The following is a 21561-nucleotide window of genomic DNA, read 5'->3' as shown; positions in this document are numbered from 1 at the left end:
TAGAGAAACTCCCACATAGTTATATTATATTTTATTATATATAAATTGAGTTGTTATTGTATTCTTCAATACACTAAGTTGATTTCTATTGTTTTAAAAGCTTTCCATGTATTGCATGTGTATTGTTGCTTTATATTGAGTTGAGTATCCAGAGTTGAGTACCCAGAGTCGAGTATCATATCTATGAGTTGAGTATCTAATCTCTAAGTTGAGTATCTTATCCTTGAGTACTTCTGAGTTGAGTCAGTTGAGTAGTTTTGAGTATCCTTGAGTATTCCTTAAGTTGAGTAAGTTTGAAAAGAGGTAAGTATGTTCCTTTTTTTTATCAAGTTCAAGCTTATGTTTATGTTTTAGGATTCCCCTTACATGCTCGTACATTTCACGTACTGAGCCATTTGGCCTGCATCCTTTCATTATGCAAATAAATGTATTCAGGGTCATCAACATGAGCTTCGTTGATACCACATGCAGCTCGAGTTAGTTATGGTGAGCCTCCTTGCTTCCGGAGAATTCATTTAGCTTTCAGTTATATCAGTTGTTAGGAAGTCATGTAGTTTGTCCTGACTTCCATCTTTGTCATTTAGAGGCTTCACAGATAGACAGTAGAGTTTCAGAAGTCTGTTCATTTATTTTGTTAAATGTTTTAAAGACTAAAGTTGCCTATTTCGCAGCGAGTTGAATATATTATATTATTCATAGTTTTCTTTTGAGTTAAATCTTTGTATTTAAGTTTCATGAATTTTATTCAATTTTTAAGCTTTGTATGCTTGAGTTAGTTTTCCGCTTGTATTCAGCCAGGATGAGGGTTCGCTTGGGGACCATCAATGGTTCTCGAGTGCCGACCACGTCCAGGGTGTAGGCTTGGGTCGTGACATAAATGTACTATATTAAACACTTTACTACTTCTAGTATAACTCAAAAGAAATGGCAACCTAGTATGTTTTGCAAAACGGCAGACTGTGTATTCATTCTTAATGATGTTGTCATGTCCTCCCACTACTAATAACATTCTCCTTAGAGCATTGATTGAAGGATCTCCTAGTCTCTTATGCTATAATAGGTATGCTCCATCATTGTGTACATTGACATTCATTAACTTTGGTCCATTATTGTTGCTAGGATGATTATTACTTTGATCCAGCAAAAAATAGAGGCCTCCACTTTCTTTACCAATCCCCTTCACTTTCCTAATAGAGAGGTCCTAAAATACACAAAACTCAGGGAAAAATATGATTGAGCACTACAATTGTTTAGTGAGTTGTGACACAGACAACATATCATACTTAAAATCAGGCACTATCAATACATCTTTCAAGTATTCCTACCATTCCATTTATACTTTCCAATATGAGAAATTGTGGTGGTTTGTTCATTAGGTATATGGACTTGCTTTCTATTTCCTTGTGGAAGAACATATGTGTCAAATAATGCTCATAAGTCTGAGGTAATATGTCTACTGGCTCCTGAATCCACTATCCATTTTTGTGAGTATAATCAACTTTATTATCTACCAGATAAGCATGTGCAATACATGTCATGTTAGTTGCTCCTGCCATGTTAACTATTGAGTATTCAGTGACCTTTTCTTTGCTGAGCAGTTTGAGTATATGTCCATATTGTTCCTTTGTGAATACTGTTGTTCCATAAGATGTATGTCATGCACACCTTGGCTCCTCACAGCTGTACTAAAAGGACTGAAAGGATCATCACAATCAACTACATTTGCCATCCTTGTTCCGCCATATTTCTTCCTAAACTTGGGATGACCATGAGGATACCCAACTACCCTGTAACATGTCTCCTTCGTATGTCCTTTCAGCTTGAAGACTTCACAGTGCATATTATAGTTCCTTTTGTGTCTTTGTGAATTTGAAGTGGAACCACCATTTTAGAAACTGTAACCCACAACATTGGAAAAACCGTTGTTCCTAGTAAGTGGATAACTAGAGCTATTAATACCTAGACTAGCACTTCCATTGTGAAAATTGTTATGATAGCTAGGTTTGTTAGAACTAGTGTTTCCTACATAGAGAGCAGTTGATGATTCACTCAATTCAACCCTTGAGTATGAACCAACAGTCATTCTCTAACCTTCATCAGCAAAACAATCATTGAATAGGCTTTATTAAGTGATGGTAGAGGTATCATCATAAGGATTTGGCTCCTTTGTTGGCTATAAGACTTATTTAACCCCATTTGAAAAGCAAACAAATGCATATATTGCAGATAAGTAGCATACACTTTCGATTTGTCCGACCACATGATAGAGGAGGAACAAGTGCATCAAATTCATCCCAAAGTACATGCCATTTGGTAAAATATGCAGACACAAATGAATTACCTTGTGCAATTGTACAGATCTCTGTGTGTAGTTGATAACCTCGTGAGCCATCAACCTTATCAAAAATTTCCTTCAAATCAGACCAAACAACCGCTGCATCTGTGGCATATACGATTCCACTCATGAGCTCCTTTGATATAGAGTTGAGGATCCAGAACAAAACAAATGCATTACACTTCTCCCATTGATATTCTAGATCAGCTCTGTAATCACTATTTTTGCAGGTTCCATAAACAAAACCTAGTTTGCTCTTAGCTCGAAGTATAAGAATCATTGATCTGTTCCATACAACATAATTCTCGACACCTGTGAGCTGGATGCTTTTCAGTAATGATCATGGAGTATCCGACTGATAAAGATACATGGGATGGTTATGTTGCTTCTCGACTGTCTCAATTGTATCTTTGTTGGCCATGATTCTTCGAGAAAATCATAATATCTCGAGTGTTGATCAACCAAATCAGTTGTGGAAGGAACGATCGAAAAAAAACTTGAATCAAATTTTAATTCAAAGCTCTGATACCATGAAAAAATTTGAATCTAGAGATCAGATAAATGTGGAACTCAAGGAAGAAGGAAGAAGAATAGAGAGAATATATTTGGGAATTTTCATCTGTATTGATTTGATCAGTACAAGCTACTTATGAGTATATATATACACGGTACATTCTACTAACTGAATTGACAGTTGGCCTAACTAACTTTACAGTTTACTACTTCACTAAATAACTTTACATATCATTAACTAACTAACTCAATAATTAACATTAAGCTAACTGGTGCTACTCTATGTTGGTGTCATTCCTGAAGTTTCAATAACTACCTCTTCCATACCAAGTTAATCATGACTAATGGTGATTCTTATTATGTTGGTGAATAAGGGATTTTTTATATTAAAATTTAAATATTAAAGTGCATGATAATTAATCGGCATAAGGTGGAGAAAGTGATGTTATTATTCTTTGTAACTCATGCAACCATGATGACACGTTCTCCTTATTATCTTCTATTAATTGACCCACAACTTTTCAAATTATTATCCACATTCTTGGCATTTAATTGTGGAAGATATTGGACACATATATAATGAATAATTCCTTCCTTGTGTTGGAATAGATAAGAAGTGGTGAGAAGTTACATATTGTATTTATATTTTACGGTCAGTTTAGTGAAAGAGAGTTGAGATAAATAAAAGTATTCTAAATCTCCAACTTATTCACTATATAAAAAAAGAGTAATTTTATGTTGTAGGAAAGTGTTTTTTGGTGGAGTTTTAAATTCTTCAACTAATTTGGATTTGTTTGAGCTGTACGACGTCGTTGGACTATTATATCATGAAGGAGACTAGTCAAGATTTATACTACTAGATCAGTGTAGCTTATACCACAATGGGTTTAATCTTCTTTAAGAGAGCAGATATTAACACCTCAATCCTAAATATTCATTTTTGTTTATTTTATTTTCAATTAATTTATAGTATATTTACCAACATTATTATACGAAGTAATTCACATCTCTTACCGAACAACGTAAGACATTAAAATATTTGAGAATTGAAACATGTGATGCTCAACGTTGGCACAAACACTGTTATTTTGTTGGAGACCTAAAGAAGATTGAAATACTTACCAAAGAAAGGAGTATCAAATCAATTGAGATAGCTTTGAAATTCTATGGTATTTATTTATTCTTCTCTCAACCATGTGGGATTCTCTAATTAAAACAAATATTGAAATAAAATGAGCATCAACACTAATCCTTAGGAAGTTGGTTCCTTAAGTTAAACTAATAACATAAAGTAAATAACAAGTGATTTGTCGTAGAAAAATTTCTTGCTCAAGTAAGTAAAAATCATGATCTATGATGTGTAGGATTTCCAACTAACTTCAAAGAACAGTTTCTGATTAGAACTCTATAATTTAAGGAACTAACTTTAGTACCTCGACTAAATAGTTAATTCTAAAGGGTTGTTTGATAGTTGGTTAGGGAAAATATCATACATATATAAAATTTTGTACAAGTAATACCATGTTTTGGCGTTGTTTAGGAATATGACGGGATCTATGTGAAATTTTATGCAGGATATAAGATGGAATATTAAGCACTCTTAGTCTTGCTCTGAATAATAATATTTATGACAACACATGAAAAAATACAAAATTCCTCTAGAACAAAAGTACCCTGCCTCACATACTCAAATGCAGGTCTACTCTTTGTTTATTTGTCACTACCCAAGACTACCCCCTCGATGTGACATGGTGCCTAGAGCCATGAATGACCCCAAGCTAACCACATGGAATAGCATGACACTAAGATAACATACACAATTAAAATAATCATGAAAAGCATAATAAGGTCTCAAATGACTAACATAGCATGAAGAGAAATTTGAATACAATGACTCATAAGTGGAAATACTAATTTCTGAACAGCCTCTATATAAGTGAGTTTCTAGGACAAGTCCCTAGCTCACTCGAACAATATGAAAATTGATAATGAAGTCTGAAATGAACATATGAAATCATATATGGCATATCCCCAAACCATGAGGACTCACCAAGTAGTGCAAGACTAATAAGAGTTTGTACTAGCCATGCACCTGATGAGATGCGTTAGAACATCTCCAACCCCACTCTATTTTACTCTCCATTCTCTATAATTGGAGAGTAAAATAGAGAAAGGGCTCTTCAATCACCCTCTAAATTACTCTCTATTCTCCATTTATAGAGAGGTGAATAGTAGTTCTCCAAATTTGGAGAACTACTATTCACCTCTCCATTTCACTTTTTCATTATTTTATTATTATTTTCTATTATTTTGTAGTTGACATCTTATTTTTCATATAGACCATTAATTATATCTCTAATATTAATAATTCATTTTAAAAGTAATATAACATTTTTAAAATATATATTATTTAATATATACTACTTTCATCCCGAATTAATAATGTTTCAATTTTTTTTAATTTTCGTCACTTTAATATAGATTGATATCATAAAAAATAGTGTATGATCTACATAATTAGTGTAGTTGTGATTGCGGTTGTGCTTGTTGATTTCTTTTTTCAATTATTCGTAGTTGTTCTTGTTGAATGAAAATCTCCGATTTGAACAATCTTTAGCTAGACATAAAATGATTAAGGATAAAAATGTTCATTTTGAACTCCGTAATGCGTTAATAGAGCATTTATGAGAGCAATGTAAAAATCTTGAAAGTAGAGTATTTATGTAATTATATTTCACTAATAATTTTCACTTTTATTTGTAATTGTCCATTAATTTGTATATTATATAATATGAACTTGCAATTTATGTTATTTATAAATTTAGGAAAAATATAATTTTATATTAAGTAATGAATTTGAAAAAATAAATTTTTATATTACATGAATATTATATAAAGTGATTATTTAGAAAAAAGGAAATAAAAGGATGTGTATCATGAAATAAGAAAATAATAATGAAATAGAAATAATAATATAATATTGAGGAGAGAGAAAAAGATTCTTTTTAGAGAGTAAAATAGAGAATTAGGTTGGAGTTGGTTGTCTAGAAAAATAGAGAACTCTATATTTGGAGAGTAAAATAGAGATTAGGGTTGGAGATGCCCTTAGAACCTATATTATGAGTACTCTGAATATACTGAATAAGGGTAAATGCATAAACATGACATAATAACATAATAAATATGTAAAACATTATAATGCATTGACCAAGTAAACATAAGATGAAAACTTATGATCTCATTCTGAAAAAACATAGTACAATGTCATGCAACACTCTGAAAATCATAATCATATGTGGGAGATACCATTAACCGACATAAACCAATTGAGCTACAACATGGATTTCATTGTTCTGCACCCACACTGAAAAGAGAGTGTTCTACTTGCCAAAGTAAGGACCATGAGACTGAGCTAAGGTGGATCCACTAACTAATGTCTATCTAAGACAATCTTATGGTGACACGTAGTTTTGGGGCTTAGGGATTGCTAGTAAAGGTCCACAGACGCTAAATGGAAACCTTTATCCCAAAAGTCCACTCGGTGCTAAGTATACTCCCAACGAAAAATATGCATAATCATAGAAACAATAAGAATCTAGTAATACTGAATCATTCATGATAAATCTAATAATCTGTGTAGCTCCTTCAAATCATTATAACATAACATAATCTGAGACACACTTTATCTTAAAGCATTTATATCATGATATTTATATAAACTGAATGGTACTTTATCTGAAAGCATCGATAATTTATAAAAACCTTCATATACATCATAATGCATGCATATAGAAATAGTTTAGTCATGATCATAAAAATACTTGCATAACATGTGTTCATGAAAATACCATTAAAACATTGAATTATGATCAAATCACGCATAATAAGATCAAGAAGAATAAATTGAATTTCAATAAGAACCCATAAGAAATTATGAAACCCTACAATTGGGAAAGAATCATACATTGAGAAATTTAGGCTTCTTTGCGACTCAATGAGTAAAGAAGGACTCATTTATGAAGTTTTCACATACCTTGATAGATACCCTAATGGAACTTGGGGAAGAAGACTTGAAGCTTTGGATTCCTTGTTCTTACTTTGGGAGAGAAACGTCAGGGAGAAGAATTTGATTTTGAGAGAATGAGAGTGAATAGGTACGTTAGGGGTATTAGGAATCAGTTATAGTCTCCAAATTAAACCCAAAACGACATAGTATGGGGATTAAAAGAGTTGTAAAAGACTCAAATAACCCTGAGAAATAACTATCAAATAGGTATTATGAGAATGTCTACGGACCATAGTCCTTTCCACGGACTATACTATCAAGCCATAGAACTCAGCTACTAAAAACCCAACTTTATGAAAAATGAACCACAAACTCTTTCTTCCACTTGTAGTCCACTGTACAAATCATACAACCCCCTCGTAAAAGTCAATGTATTGAAATCTCTAATGTCTGAATTCTAACTCTATGAGACCCAACTACGACTCGTGGTTCCTTTCACGAGTCGTAATGTTGGCTTGTACACTGAGTTTTGAAATCCAAAAATTCTGAAGTTTACATTTGATGGTTCTACGAGCCTATCCAAGATCCATACTCCTAACCACGACCCGTAAAATCTACCCATAATCACTGAACCACGATTCTTAGATCGTAAGTGTCAACCACGATGCTACTCCATGAGCCGTGAACCATTCTATGACCCATAAACATTGTTCGTGAAACAAAAAAACTGCAAACTTGATTAATAACGTTTCAAAGACACTGCATCCAATTCTAAGCGTCAACGATCAGTAATCAGTATAATAACCCAGTTACATTAGTTGGGGTCCAATCCCACAGGGAGTGGTACGTGTTTAAGATTCAAGAGTAAAGTGTGAACATATTCAACTCAGTAATAGGAATAGACATTATCGAATAAAATCATAATTCAAATCAAGGTGTGACACGAATGTCAACTAAAGGGGTTTTGGTTTTAGTTATCAACTATAGCATCAGCAAAACAATACGAAAATGACAATAATGACACGGGTTATTGGGATGTGATTCGATTATAGGCTAATGTAAACAAATGGGTAATTGCAAATGTTAGGAAATAGTTGTATATTAGTGAATAATCTAAACTATAGAGAAGGTAAACTCTCTCGAACAATTTACCCTGAATGAAGTGGATTTCTTTCGAACATCGACAAACATGCAAAATAAGACCAACATACGCTTTAGTCCATTCACTCTCTCGAGTTGAATGTGTGGAAAATGGTTTAGGATTCACTCTCTTGAACTGAACTCATGACAACCCAATACCCACAGACCATCAATCAATAATCTTGGTTTTAAAACGTCTCTCTCGAGCAAGTCAAAACACAAAGGTATAACTGCATTTGCACCTACAATTCTTAAATTAAACCACAATTATGATTGAAATCACTTCTAAACAGCATTTAAACTAACAATTAATAATACCTATAAACTAAATCATCCCACAATCATATAATCACACCCCAAGAATTATGGTTTTAGCTAGACATCATAAAAAGATAAAAAAATCGTTACCAAATTGAGTTTCCATCAACTGGTAAGATTGATTTCGTCTTTACAAAAGTCCAAATTGAAGAATCTCAAAGACCCACTTCCAATTTCTCAAAAGTGAAAAACTTCAATTCTTCAAAGCTAAGGAAAATTGGTCTCAATACTCAGAGTTCAATATCCAAAAACTTATAACTGAAAATTCAATAATAATCCTCTAAAATGATAAAAGATACTAAACTAAAATGTTCAAAAACGTATTTATAGTCGCCAAAAGTATGTTGCGAAGGGCTATTCGGCGCAGTAATTCGGGCTCGCCGATCAACTCAGCAATCCGCCCTTTGCTCAACTCCATCGCCTTTTAGCCTTCGCCTTCAGCATCCTCCAGGTCTGTAACTTTGGGTGATCTAACTCTGCATCGGGAATCACTCGGCGATCCGCCGACTGCTCCTGTCTCTTGCCAACTTGGTTCTTGCCTTCAGGGCTTGGCACACTGGAACTTTAGGCGGTCAAATGGCCACTCGACGACTCGCCAAATGGATTTGGCGATCACCAGGCTCTCTTTTCTTCCTTCTTTCAGCTCGCTTCGTTCATTTTTGCAAATTAGTATCCTTACTTTGTTCCTCAATCCAAATACCTGGAAATCAAGGATTTTACATTAGTTGTTGGCACAAAATAAGCATTTGAGGACACTAAATCTATACAAATAAAGCCCTAAATGAGTCCAAATCTCTGACTCATAAACACCCCCAACTTAAACTTTTTCTTGTCCTCAAGTTCAACAGTTCAAAAAGGATGTCTCAAACAGTGCTACACAAGACTCAATCATGAATGCACACAACAAGACTCAACTAACTCATGCAAGGGTCAATTGTGCACTCAAAGATTCAAGTAGTGACTCACCATTACCAAAGATTCTCAAGTTCACAATACTTGCTTCAAATGCAAGTTCAAGCTCAATAAAGGTACTCAAATGCCCTCACACAAAGAATGATTCCATATTTACACACAATGGTTCAACACTTTATAGTTCTGGAATCACATACGACTCTCACACTAAAAAAGATGAACACAAGCATGACTTCGCCCATAGGTTTGCCCTTATTTTCCAACCAACATTTGTTTCAGCTAACTTAAGATAACAAAGGTCTTTTCAAGGCTTGTAATGGGGCTGAGTGTAAAGGTATGATCATTTAGGCTCAGTGGATGCTATCCTCGTGAAATGTGGTATGAACATCACTTCCTTTCCTTTTCTTCATCATTCTCATTCATGCTCAAAATTCACACCATTATTCACTTTCCATTAAATGCCGGAAACTCCATTTCTTTTGCAACTTTGTTTCACAATTTTTTCGTTCTTTTTATTTTTCTTTCTTCTTTTCTTTTTCTCTTTTTTTTTATGGAGGGGTTCCATCTTTTTTTCAAAACCATGGGTAAAGGAGGATTTCTTCACACTTCTTGATTTATCTTCTCTTTTCACTACACCCCCAACTTAGGCTTTTGGCCTAAGTTGGCTATTCTAACAAACCACAATTCATGAGGATTATGGGTGAAAGGATAAAGAGAGGTCTCATTTGCTCAAGTTTCTTCCAAGAAAAGATAAGGCTCAAAGGGTGTTCAAGCAAAGTTCACACACTCACAAGGCAAGCCACAAAAGAGGTATAGTGTCAAATTGTTTCACTCTTTAAAATTGTTGCCTAAGATCATTTCAAGAGCTTGCATCACTTAGGCAATCGGACCAACAGGGCAAATTCTAGGTGTCATCACACATGGTTCACGGTAAGCTCATCACACAAGGCATTGGAACCAATATCAAACAAGACTTCACACTTTCGCTAGTGTGCAATGTTCATCACAAGAGACTCAATTCGATAATCAGCTAGTCACAACGAGATATAAAATGTTCACATATTGTCTACGCAACTTCATTTGGCCTCATCGTAGCCGCACATTCATTTTTGTTTGATTGAGAACACTATTCAAGTCAACGGTATTGATCACAATCGACACTCAAATTTGCACAAGAACATCCATAATTTAGTACACAAGAGGTGGAAAAAGTTTTTGGAAGGGTCCAAAAATCATTTACAATTAAAACAAGGAGCCACAAGCTCAAACATCCACAAAACATAGTCAAAACACAAATTAAACACAAAAACCCAATATATACAAAAATAGCAATCACAAAAGGTAGGTATGGAAATACCTTACCCCACCACAAATAAAAATAATTTGTCCTCAAATGCAATGAAAACACTAAAAATCAATAAAAATAACAAAGAAGGAGGTAAAGAGAATCCTATCTACGCAGTCGCTCCATCTGTCGGGGACTCAGTGCCCGGTGTAGTAGCAGCAGCACTCGATATGTCTCTGTCACCGATGTCTGAATCACTGATGTATAATCGTCTCCTCCAGATCTAGCAGGTCTCTATAGATGCTCTCATCTCGCACCTCAATCTGCTCCTCGTCGGTCTCTACCTCCGACTCATCAACTACCACATTATCCATCGGCACACTTCCAATGCTGACAGGAGGAGTCTCAAAACTGGACGGAGAATCCACATCATTTGTTGCCTCTAATATTGAAGTGAAGTCAGTTGACTTCAAGTAGTGCACGTCCTTCCTCAGATCTGCAACGTCAGCTTTCAAAGTTGTCACCTCAGAAGACTCCCTCTGTCGATGCTCAAAAGTCTCGACTCTCGCTGTCAAATCATCAATATAAGTCTGGAGGGGTGTCAATGCAGCAAGAATAGAACTCTCGATCATCCATGGTACCACAGCCTCCAATCGAGTCACCCTCACATCCGCTAAATGGGCTAAGTGCCCCATCTTCAGGATCATAGCCTAACTAATCCTGGCGGGCTGGGAAGTGGCAGAAGTACCAGGAGCCTGGGAGGAATGAGTGGGAGTAGGTGTACCTGAAGGCCCGGAGGCCGGAGTAGGTAAAGATGCCTCTGCAGGTAAAGAATCAACGTCCACATCTGGAGATATATCCACCGAAGGTGCTCTCCTCCTGTCTGCCTCCTCCTGCGTGTACTCGGCCTCTATACGCCGAATGTCTGTGGAGTATGTGGGAGTGACCTCAATATCTCTCGTCTCATCACAAGGAACTCCAGCACGCCAACACAATTCTATGATCAACATCGGGAAAGGTAGGGATGTCTGGCAGTTTTTGGCCCTCATGGCCATCTCCTGCCCAATAATAAGTCCCAAGTTAAGCCATTTTTTGCTAAGATTGATGCTAAAATGGTTGTCTTTTCATGACGGAGGATGAATTCGTTCTGTGAAGGCATGATGGAGCTGTTGATGAATCCGAACCAATATCGTGCAACTACATTCAAATCATTATTGTCTATCTAGCCCCCGCCTCGATCCACCTTGGAGTGGTATCAGAAATAAGGGGGGCAAAGCCAGCCCTTAAGGTCGTCCAGGGACTGAGCAGTCGTCAGGCCCTCATACTCGTGCTCGAATCATGTGGCTCTTTCAAGCACAACATTTATGTAGTCACCGCTACACCCCACTTCTCTTCCTCGAACCTTTACAGATTTCACCGGTCTGAAGGCACTGGCCTTCTTCTTCCCGTGAGGAACCAGATCACTATAAGTAAAATAGAATTCACGGACCCAGGTGGGGATATATGGTCTTCTAGGCCTGATGAAGATATGGAATCTATGCCACTGGAGTAACTCCCTCACACTGGAGTATTTTCCCTCTAGGCCCTCTGTGAATAATAGCTTCTCCTCTATAATTGTTCGTAACCCATTGACTTTCAATCTGTTAAGTAGCCGTGGAGAAGGAACCACTGATATCATTGGGATCACAGTCGGTGCCGGAGCTGGCACTGTATCTACTGCAGGAGAAGGGGCTGTTGGAGCTCTAGATGAGTTTGGGTGAGACCTAGCACGGATCTCCAATTGCCTAGACTGTAGGGGCTGGTCATCATCCGACTCGGAGAGTTCAGCCTAGGAGTCAACAGACTCTCTTTCCCTGTTGGAGTTGTGATCCGGGGTCTCAGATACAGACCTCTTGCCCTTACCCTTGCCTCCCTTAGGAGGTGTCGTCTTTCCCTTTTTAAGGGGATTGACATCCCATTCATTTATCACTATGCCCCGTGCTCTTTTACGGGGCTGCATATCGAGGTTGGTTCTAGCCATATCTGCAAAAACATAAAAAATAGTTAGACTCATTTCAAGAAAAGTTGAAAAATGGTTGCAAACAGACTCGCCAAATAGAACGGCGAGTCGTCGAATCACTTTGGCGAGCCAGATCGGGTTCGCCGAAAGATTTACTTCTCAAAAAAAATTAGCATGTCGGCGATAGGAATGGCCTTTCGGCGAGCACAAACCAGCCTACCGAAAGTTACAGTATATTTTATGGGTTAGGGGCATAGAAAGGGTGATCAAAGAAGACTTTCGGTGAGTCACCGAGTGCACTCGGCGCACTCAGGCTTCTCGTCGAAAGTTACAGAATCAAAAGCCTTAAAAACCAAGAAATTAAAGGTGAGCAAGGAGGATTCAGCTAACCGTCGAGTGGTTCGGCAAGCTCGACCCAGCTCGCCAAACTACCCAACGTGCCTACTTTCTACCCCGACTCCCAAAATCAACCCCATAGCTGCCGAAAAGAAAATAAAACCACAAACTAGTTCAATTAGACTAAGACCCATAAGACCCATGCCCCCAAGATACTCAGACTTCTCTCGGTTTGGCCAAATTTGGCCATTTGACGAATTTAGCCCTTAAGAAAGACGTCAATCGCTCCATCATTGGGCAAAGAATGTCATTCGGCACAAATGTGGGTTACTCAGACTTCACCCGACTAGACTTAACAACAGCAAAACACAACCCAACAAGATTTTGATCAATTTTAAGCACAAAATTTCGGGAAATCAACAATTAGGTAATATAGGCAAGACTATGAATTCAAAATAGGCAAACAAGCACACATTTACGATTCAGAGAGGCCCAACACACATCACTAAGATAAAAACAATTGCAAAAGAGTAAAAATTGTTAAATACTAGTTCGGGGTTTGGAAAAACCAACCTTTAATATAAGTGAGTTGAAATGCTAGGCGGCAAAGATATCCAACTCCGAACACACAATCGACGACTAGAAAGCGATAATAAAGCAAAAATACGGGAAAATATAGTGCGGGTGTGACTTTGGAAAGTTATGAATCCTAAACCATTTTCCACACATTCAACTTGAGCGAGTGAATGGACTAAAGCATAGGTTGTTCTTATTTTGAATGATTGTCGATGTTAGAGAGAAATCGACTTGATTCGGGCTAAATTGTTCGAGAGAAAGTTTACCTCCTTTATAGTTTAGCTTATTCACTAATATACAACTATTTCCTAACAGTTGCAATTACCCATTTGTCTACAATAGCCTATAATTGAATCACATCCCAAGAACCCATCTCATTATTGTCATTTTTGTATTGTTTTGTTGCTGCTATAGTTGATAATTAAAACCAAAACCCCTTTATTTGGCATTCGTGTCACACCCTGATTTGAATTATGATTTTATTCGATAATGTCTATTCCTATGACGGATTTGAATATGTTCACACTTTACTCTTGAATCTTAAACACGTACCACTCCCTGTGGGATTTGACCCCAACTCATTTAGTTGGATTATTATACTAATTAACGATCGTTGACGTTTAGAATTGGATGAAGTGTCTTTGAAACGTTATTAATCAAAATGGCGTCATTGCTGGGGAGTGGTGTTGGTTAAGATTCCTTGGTTAAGTTGAATTTTGTTCTTTTTAGTCATAGTTGAATCTACTTACTTTTAGTTTTGGTTTGTGTGTTGCTGTTTTGAACAGAAGAAAGGAGCATGTCTTGTAGCAACGATGGCTCAATGGACCACCCTCCTTTGAGATTGATGATTCTCAGGGATAACATCCTAACTTTCAATCAATTGGAGGGTGAGACTATTCATGAGTTGTGCCCAAGATTTAAGGAACTATTGCAACAGTGCCCAACTCATGGAATTCTAGATAAGATGCTACTGGAATGCTTCTATAGAGGTCTTGGTCTTGAGAATAGATGGGTGGCTGACCAAATTTCTCCGGGTGGTCTCACATGACTACCCTATGCAATAGCAGCCCAACTCCTTGATCATATGGCCAAGACCAACAAAGACACCACCATTCAAAAAGAAAGATCGATACATTCCCCTTTCACGAGCGGATAAATCCCAAGGAGTACGAGGGTGGACAAATAGAAACGATACTCTCATTTATTCTCCACAAAGTCGAAGAACACGATAGAGTGTTGAATGAGATTAAAGAGAATGTCTCACTGCTGAATCAGATGACTGCTTCTCATTCCATGTCGATTCAGCTACTGGAGACCAAAATGGGTCATGTGTTGTCTCGTCTCTACCCCACAAGTCAAAATTTAGTGGGGACTTACGTCGTGCCATGATGTTAACTAAGGCGCTGCTTGGGAGGCAACCCAAGTTTTATTTTCTTTCTTGTTGCTTTTGAAATAATTGTGTGTTGATTGTGCAGGTTAAAAAGTAGAATATGTTTGAAAAGTGGTGATTGGCGAGCAAAATGTCCAGTCGGCGACTCGCCAAAGAGGTCGACGAGCCCGACTTGGACTGCCGTTGGACTCAAAAAATTCTAATATATTGGCCAAGTGGAAGAGAAGAAAATGGTAGAGAGATTCGGCATGGTGCTCACTGAACCTCCGTAATATCTAAGAAGTCGAGTCTTATGTCGGTCATATAGAACACCAACACATAGAAAAAGGGCTGAAGAAACTAGTCCATGACTTGACATCAGTAGAATGCTACCTCCAATTCCCTGTATGGCCTGGCCTGCCTGGCCTATTAAGTAAGTTAGTTAGAGATCGAAACTGGACCTGAGAGAGACTAGACTTCTAGTAAGAGTAGGTGCGCCTTAAGTTGAGGAGAGTTGTTCACAAGCAGTGGTTATGAGCTCTTTCTTGTTCCGGTTCAGAAGAGGTTGCGCAGCTTCAGTTGCACTAGTGGATTGAATAACCTTTTTTTGAGTGCCAACAAAGTACATGTGTTCTTGGTTAATAAAATCACAAGTATAGGCTGGAGGACTGATACTATAAGTAGGACAAAGGCCTTTAAAGAGAAATGAAAGGATTTTTTGAGCATTTTTCCACTTATCCAAGGAATCCCTTTCTTGACATTTGTATTTGAGAGAGAGAGATATGCTTAGGTCAGTTCCTTCAGTCAACTTTTTTTGTCAGCCAAAAGTCCCCCCAAAAAAAAAGAGACTGAATTTCTTCCACCTTCCCTGTACGAGTAGTGAAGAGGTATAGATTTAGTTAGTTGTTGACCAACGGAAAGCATGGGATCAAAAAAGGAAGAATTTACGCAATTTCTTTTCTAAGAAAAAGATCATAGTGATTGATGGCTATTTCAATCCAGCGAAATGGAATTGGCGTGTACCAATTTGGGTCAGATTAATAAGCTTACGACCACTGAACAAACTTGGTTGACGAACATAGTTTATGCGCCGCTAATGTAGCGGTTTGTCGAGCATTTGACAAACTCACACCATCCATTTCAAATAGGATTTGTCCCCTTGACACACGAGCAATCCAACCCGTAGGATTTCCTTTTCCTCTTCCCATTCTTACTTCTCTAGGTTTCCCGGTAATAGGGATATCTGCGAGAACTCTTACCCATATAGTCCGACAAGTGAAAGCAACCAGGTTGGAAGATGCTGGTTCGAGAGGACCTGGAAAAATGCTAGTAAGAAGGAAGCTAGTTTGCTAGGTTTTAGATCTTTTCCCTTATTATTTAGTTAGACGAGCTGGTAGCTACCCCGATTCACACCAAGTTCTCTTTGTCGGACATGGAAAAAGCTCCAAGGATTACCTTGGCTGCGAGTTAAACGATCGAACATCAACAACGACAGTCACTTTACTAACAACTAGAATGATAGCAAAATGGCTTCAGGAAGCTGCTAATACTAGAGTAGAGGGATTGGAATGATTGCAAGACCCTCACTTCCAAGACTGGACAGTTACTTTCAAAAAAGAGGAAAAGAGGGAAAGGCCCCATGCGGTTAAGAAGTTGAAAGAGAAGCTACTGGGCATCTCACTGACGTTATTTAGTTATTCGGGATCAGAATTCCCACTAGAGAAGACGGGAATTAAGTCATGTCAGGGTTATCCCTGTATTGTATTAGCGAGAGGCAGAACCCTTCTTTCTTATTCAGACGATTTCTCTCTTATAATATATGATTGATCAAAGTCTGGTATGTAGAAATCAGTTGGGTAAGATTGATTTCGTCTTTACAAAGGTCCAAATTTAAGAATCTCAAAGACCCACTTCCAATTTCTCAAAAGTGAAAAACTTCAATTCTTCAAAGCTAAGGAAAACTGATCTCAATACTCGGAGTTCAATATCCAAAAACTTAGAACTGAAAGTTCAATAATAATCCTCTAAAATGATAAAATATACTAAACTAAAATGTTCAAAAATGTATTTATAGTCGCCAAAAATATGCTGCGAAGGGCCATTCGGCGCAGTAAGTCGGGCTCGCCGATCAACTCAACGATCCGCCATTTGGTCAACTCCATCGCCTTTTTGCCTTGGCCTTCAGCATCCTCCAGGTCTGTAACTTTGGGCAATCTAACTCTGCATCGCGGAATCACTCGTCGATCCACCAACTGCTCATTTCTCTCGCCAACTTGGTTCTTTCCTTCAGGGCTTGGCACACTAGAACTTTAGGCGGTCAAATGGCCACTTGGCGATCACCAAGCTCTCTTTTCTTCCTTCTTTCAGCTCGCTTCGTTCCTTTTTGCAAATTAGTGTCCTTGCTTTGTTCCTACAATCCAAATAACCTGGAAATCAAGAATTTTACATTAGTTGTTGGCACAAATAAGCATTTGACGACACTAAATCTATACAAATAAAGCCCTAAATGAGTCCAAATCTCGGACTCATCAATCCAAATACCTGGTTTTCTGTACTTTCCAACTCCCAATTGAGTTATGCACTTCCAAGATTTTACACTATCTCTCCTTTGGAAACATTCATCCTCGAATGAGATGATATTAGGCATAAAAATGGTAGAGAACTATCTACAACCCAACCGTCCAACATGAATGCAAAAAAACACATAAAACTGAAGGAGTAACTAACTCCAAGCTAAAACATGAAATTTAAAACTGATTTCATGAACATGCATGCACATGGAAACATGAGAATAGTTGAAACACATGAATCCAAAGAACACATAGGAGGAACGACTACCTCATGCTGAAACTGAATAGGAAGGATAGAGATGGGGATACTTGGACATCATATCAGCTTCGACCTCCCAAGTAGTATACCCTCAACAAATAAATTCCTTCAAAAGAGTATCACTGAAGCAACTTCTTTATTTCTCAACTTACGAACCTTACTGTCAATAATCTCAATTGGAACTTCTTCGTAAGAAAGACTTTCCTTCACACCGATTCTCTCCAAATGCACAATTGTAGTCAGATCACCAATGCATTTCTTTAAGAAGGACACATGAAATACTGGATGTACAAACGCAAAATCTGAAGGTGAATCCAACTCATAAGCCACATTACTGAAATACCTCAAAATATGATATGGGTCTATATAACGGGAACTAAGCTTTACTTTCTTACCAAACCTTTCATCCCTTTCACGGGTGAGATTTTCAAGTAAACTCAATCATCAATGACAAATTCAAGGTGTCTCTTCATCACATCCATATAAGATTTCAGTCTACTCTGAGTCTTTCTCAACCTATCCTTGATAAGTCAAACTTTTTACATAGCCTCGTGAGCTAACTCGGGCCATATCAAAGCCACCTCACCAATTTCAAACTAACAAATATGATACATACACCTCGTCTAGCCTTAAATAGAACCATTTGAATACTCGAGTGATAATTATTATTATAAGCAAACTCAATCAAAGGCAAATGATTATCCTAATTACCTTTAAAGTTAATCACACAAGCTCTCAACATATCCTCTAAAGTCTGAATAGTTTGTTCTGCCTGACAATCTCTCTGTGGGTGAAAAGTTGTGCTAAGCTTAACTTGAAAACCAAGACCCTTCTGAAACGATCTTCAAAACTGAGAGGTAAAGTGGGGACCTCTATCAGAAATGATGGATAAAGGGACACTGTGCAACTTAACCATATCCCAGATATAAAGCCTAGCATAATCCTCGACTAAATAAGAGGTTTGTAAAGGAAAAAATGCATTGATTTAGTCATTCAATCTACAACCACCCAAATAAAGTCATGGTATCAATGAGTGGGAGGTAAAGCTGTAATACAGTTCATATTCAAATCTTCCCCCTTATAAGTAGGGATGCTAATATCCTGAGTCATACCACCTAGTTTCTGATGCTCAACTTTCACTTTATGGCAATTCAGACACTTAGCCTCAAATTCCACAATATCCTGAGTCATTTTATTCTACCAATAGACTTCATGTAGATCACAATACATCTTAGTGGCTCTTGGGTAAATAGAATATCGAGATATGCCTCAACTCATCAATATTCGAAACACACAAACACTCCACAATTCTTGTTTGACTCTGAAATTGGTCCATTTCTCTTTTAAGCATTTTTGGTGTCTAAAAGTCCGTACTAACATTGTGATCCTATTCTTGATAGTGTGGCAGCTTTGGAGGCTGTTTGGAAAGGAAAATCTCTGAGCTTGTGATTTGTAGCGCGCGGGGTCGACCTATAGGTAGGCTACGACTTTCTTTCTATATAGACTGAGCTGAATTGTGTAAATTTATGTTGAATATAGTGAATTGTGAGTGGGTACCTAGTTATTCTTACCTCTCTTCATAGATACCATGTTTTAGGATTAATCATCACTATTTCGGGGGTAGTACCATGCTAGTTGGGGTTTCTTGTACGTTGTTGCATGTTGTTGTGAATTATTTGTGTTGTTACTTGTTATTTGAAGCATGTTTAAACTTAGTATAGGGTAGACTAGTGTTGTCTTAGACTCGAGAGACTTTTAGCTTTGTTTTCATCTCCAACGTCATTTCGGATGGACTAGGTCCTTGTAGATGGAAATATTAGACTTGAGTATGATAGTATGAGCCTTAGTCTAAGAGTTTTTGCATCTTTGTAGACTTTCTACCTTATCTCCCTATCTCTGTGGCTCTGATACGCTACTGAAGGTTGTGTGCCTTCTTGCGATTGGAGTGTTTCCGACTTGGATCATTTTGTGATCCTTTGTGAGTTTATGTGGATCCACGATGGCTTGGAGCTTACTTGAGATCCTCTTCAGAGTCTACATGCCCCCAGATCACTCTTGCTATTTAGGCGTCTTACTCCCTTAGGAGTGGATTAGTTGGCTGAGCGGCCTTAGTACCTGAGATTCTCTTTAAAGTCAACACACCCCTAGGTCACTCTTGCTAGTTAGGCGGCTTACGCCCCTGAAAGTGGACTGGTTGGCTGGGTGGCCTAGATTGATTGTCACTTTTTCTAGTTGGGCTAGGAGTTGTCTGGATATGATGGTTACTTAGGTTGGGAGCCCGACATTCGGTTCGTGGTTCTCTTCTCTCATTAAACTTAGCAATTTTGTGTACATGTCGAGCTTATGGCGGTCTGTTTGGGTTTTATTTAAACTTGCGCATGAATGTACCTTCTGGCCTTATGAGGTCCAGCTATGCTTAGTTTATCTAAACTTAAATTTACTGTCTGTATGCTCGTGTGCTTTGTTTTATATCTGCTTTGACCTCTATTTGTATTTAGATTATCTATTTTCAATTTTATTTTATTTACTTTTCTTGCTCAGTCAGCCTTATGATGCCTATTGAGCACCTTTGTTTTGGTACACATGCTACACTCTGCATCTTTTTTTGTGATGCAGGTCCTAGTACCAGCTACCAGCGGTGATCATTCATGCCATCTGTAACAACTCACAATTTGAAATAGCTAGGAAGAAGCTAAGAACTTGAAATAATCATTTTTGGAAATAGTGACAAATCTGGAAATTTGTTTAAGTTAGGAAAAGTGAGTTTTTGGTCAACTTCAAATGGTCATAACTCCTAGCTCAGGATGAGTTAGGTCTACTTCCACATATGGTTGGAAAGCTCTTGGAATTATCTTTCTAACGCCATCGAGTTGGCGCGATTCTGAGTTCATATGAGTAAGTAATGCCCTTTGGAAGTTGGGCTGTTGGAATAATGAAATGTCCAATCTGGATTTTTAAGGGTATTTTAGTCTTTTCCTTGCCCTATTATTTTAATCCATTTTTAAGAGTTTAATATGGGTCAAATCAGATTTTAGTCAGTTTTAGAAATTTGGAAATTTACGCCAGGGCTTGGAGAAAGGAGAAAAGAGGAGAAAGAAGAAGAAAGGGCAAGATTCATCAAGATCGATCCATTTAGTTGTGGTTTTCGCCAAGGATTTATTCCTATCAGGTATGTGAGATCACATAGCGTTGGGTTAGTTCACCCACGCACCAAACATGATTCAATTCAGCAAAATATGTTTGATTTGAAAGTAAATCCTTTCAGTTCTTGATGCATTATTGAAAGTTTCGTTGAATTCTTGTGGGTTGTGTTGTTGGAGTTTCTTAATGATTTGATTCATGTTTCCGGGTGAAAATTTTGAGTTGAATCTATTGTATATTGAGGGTACTAATGACTCTAAGTGTTTAGGGAAAGAACCATTGAAGTTTAGAGGGTTTGAAGATGAAAAACGAAGGAGAAAAATCAGAGATTTTCTAGGCAAGGGCTTGGGGCGCCGCGCCTGCCAGAGCGCCACAGAAAGTTCTCTGAACTTTGAGGGTTGGCGCCCCGCGCCTCTCAGAGCATCAGGGACGCCAGTTCTCCCTATTCATTCCCCACCTTTCCGTACTTGTTCCTTAGAAATGTACCTATGTTTTCTAGTCGATTCCAACACTCTAAGGTATAGCTAAACATCATGAAATCATCCATAAACATGAGATCATGAACCTTGAATCCATAATCCAATTCAAGGAAAGTTAGGATTAAAGTCAAGAGAAGTTAAGAGTCAAGTCTAGAAGTTAAGAAACAAGTCAAGCATAGTTTTTTAAGTTTTCAAAAGTCTTTAACAAACGTTTTAACTTTGTTTTAAGACTAAAGTTTCAAGTTAAGCAAAGAGTAAAGAGTTGAGTTCATTTCTCAAAAATATATAAGAGAGGAACTAAGTATTCCCAAAGAGTTTATAAA

This window comes from Solanum tuberosum, unplaced genomic scaffold (genome assembly GCF_000226075.1).
Source record: "Solanum tuberosum cultivar DM 1-3 516 R44 unplaced genomic scaffold, SolTub_3.0 scf00137, whole genome shotgun sequence".
Lineage (NCBI taxonomy): Eukaryota > Viridiplantae > Streptophyta > Magnoliopsida > Solanales > Solanaceae > Solanum > Solanum tuberosum.
Note: the sequence above shows the minus strand (reverse complement) of the source record.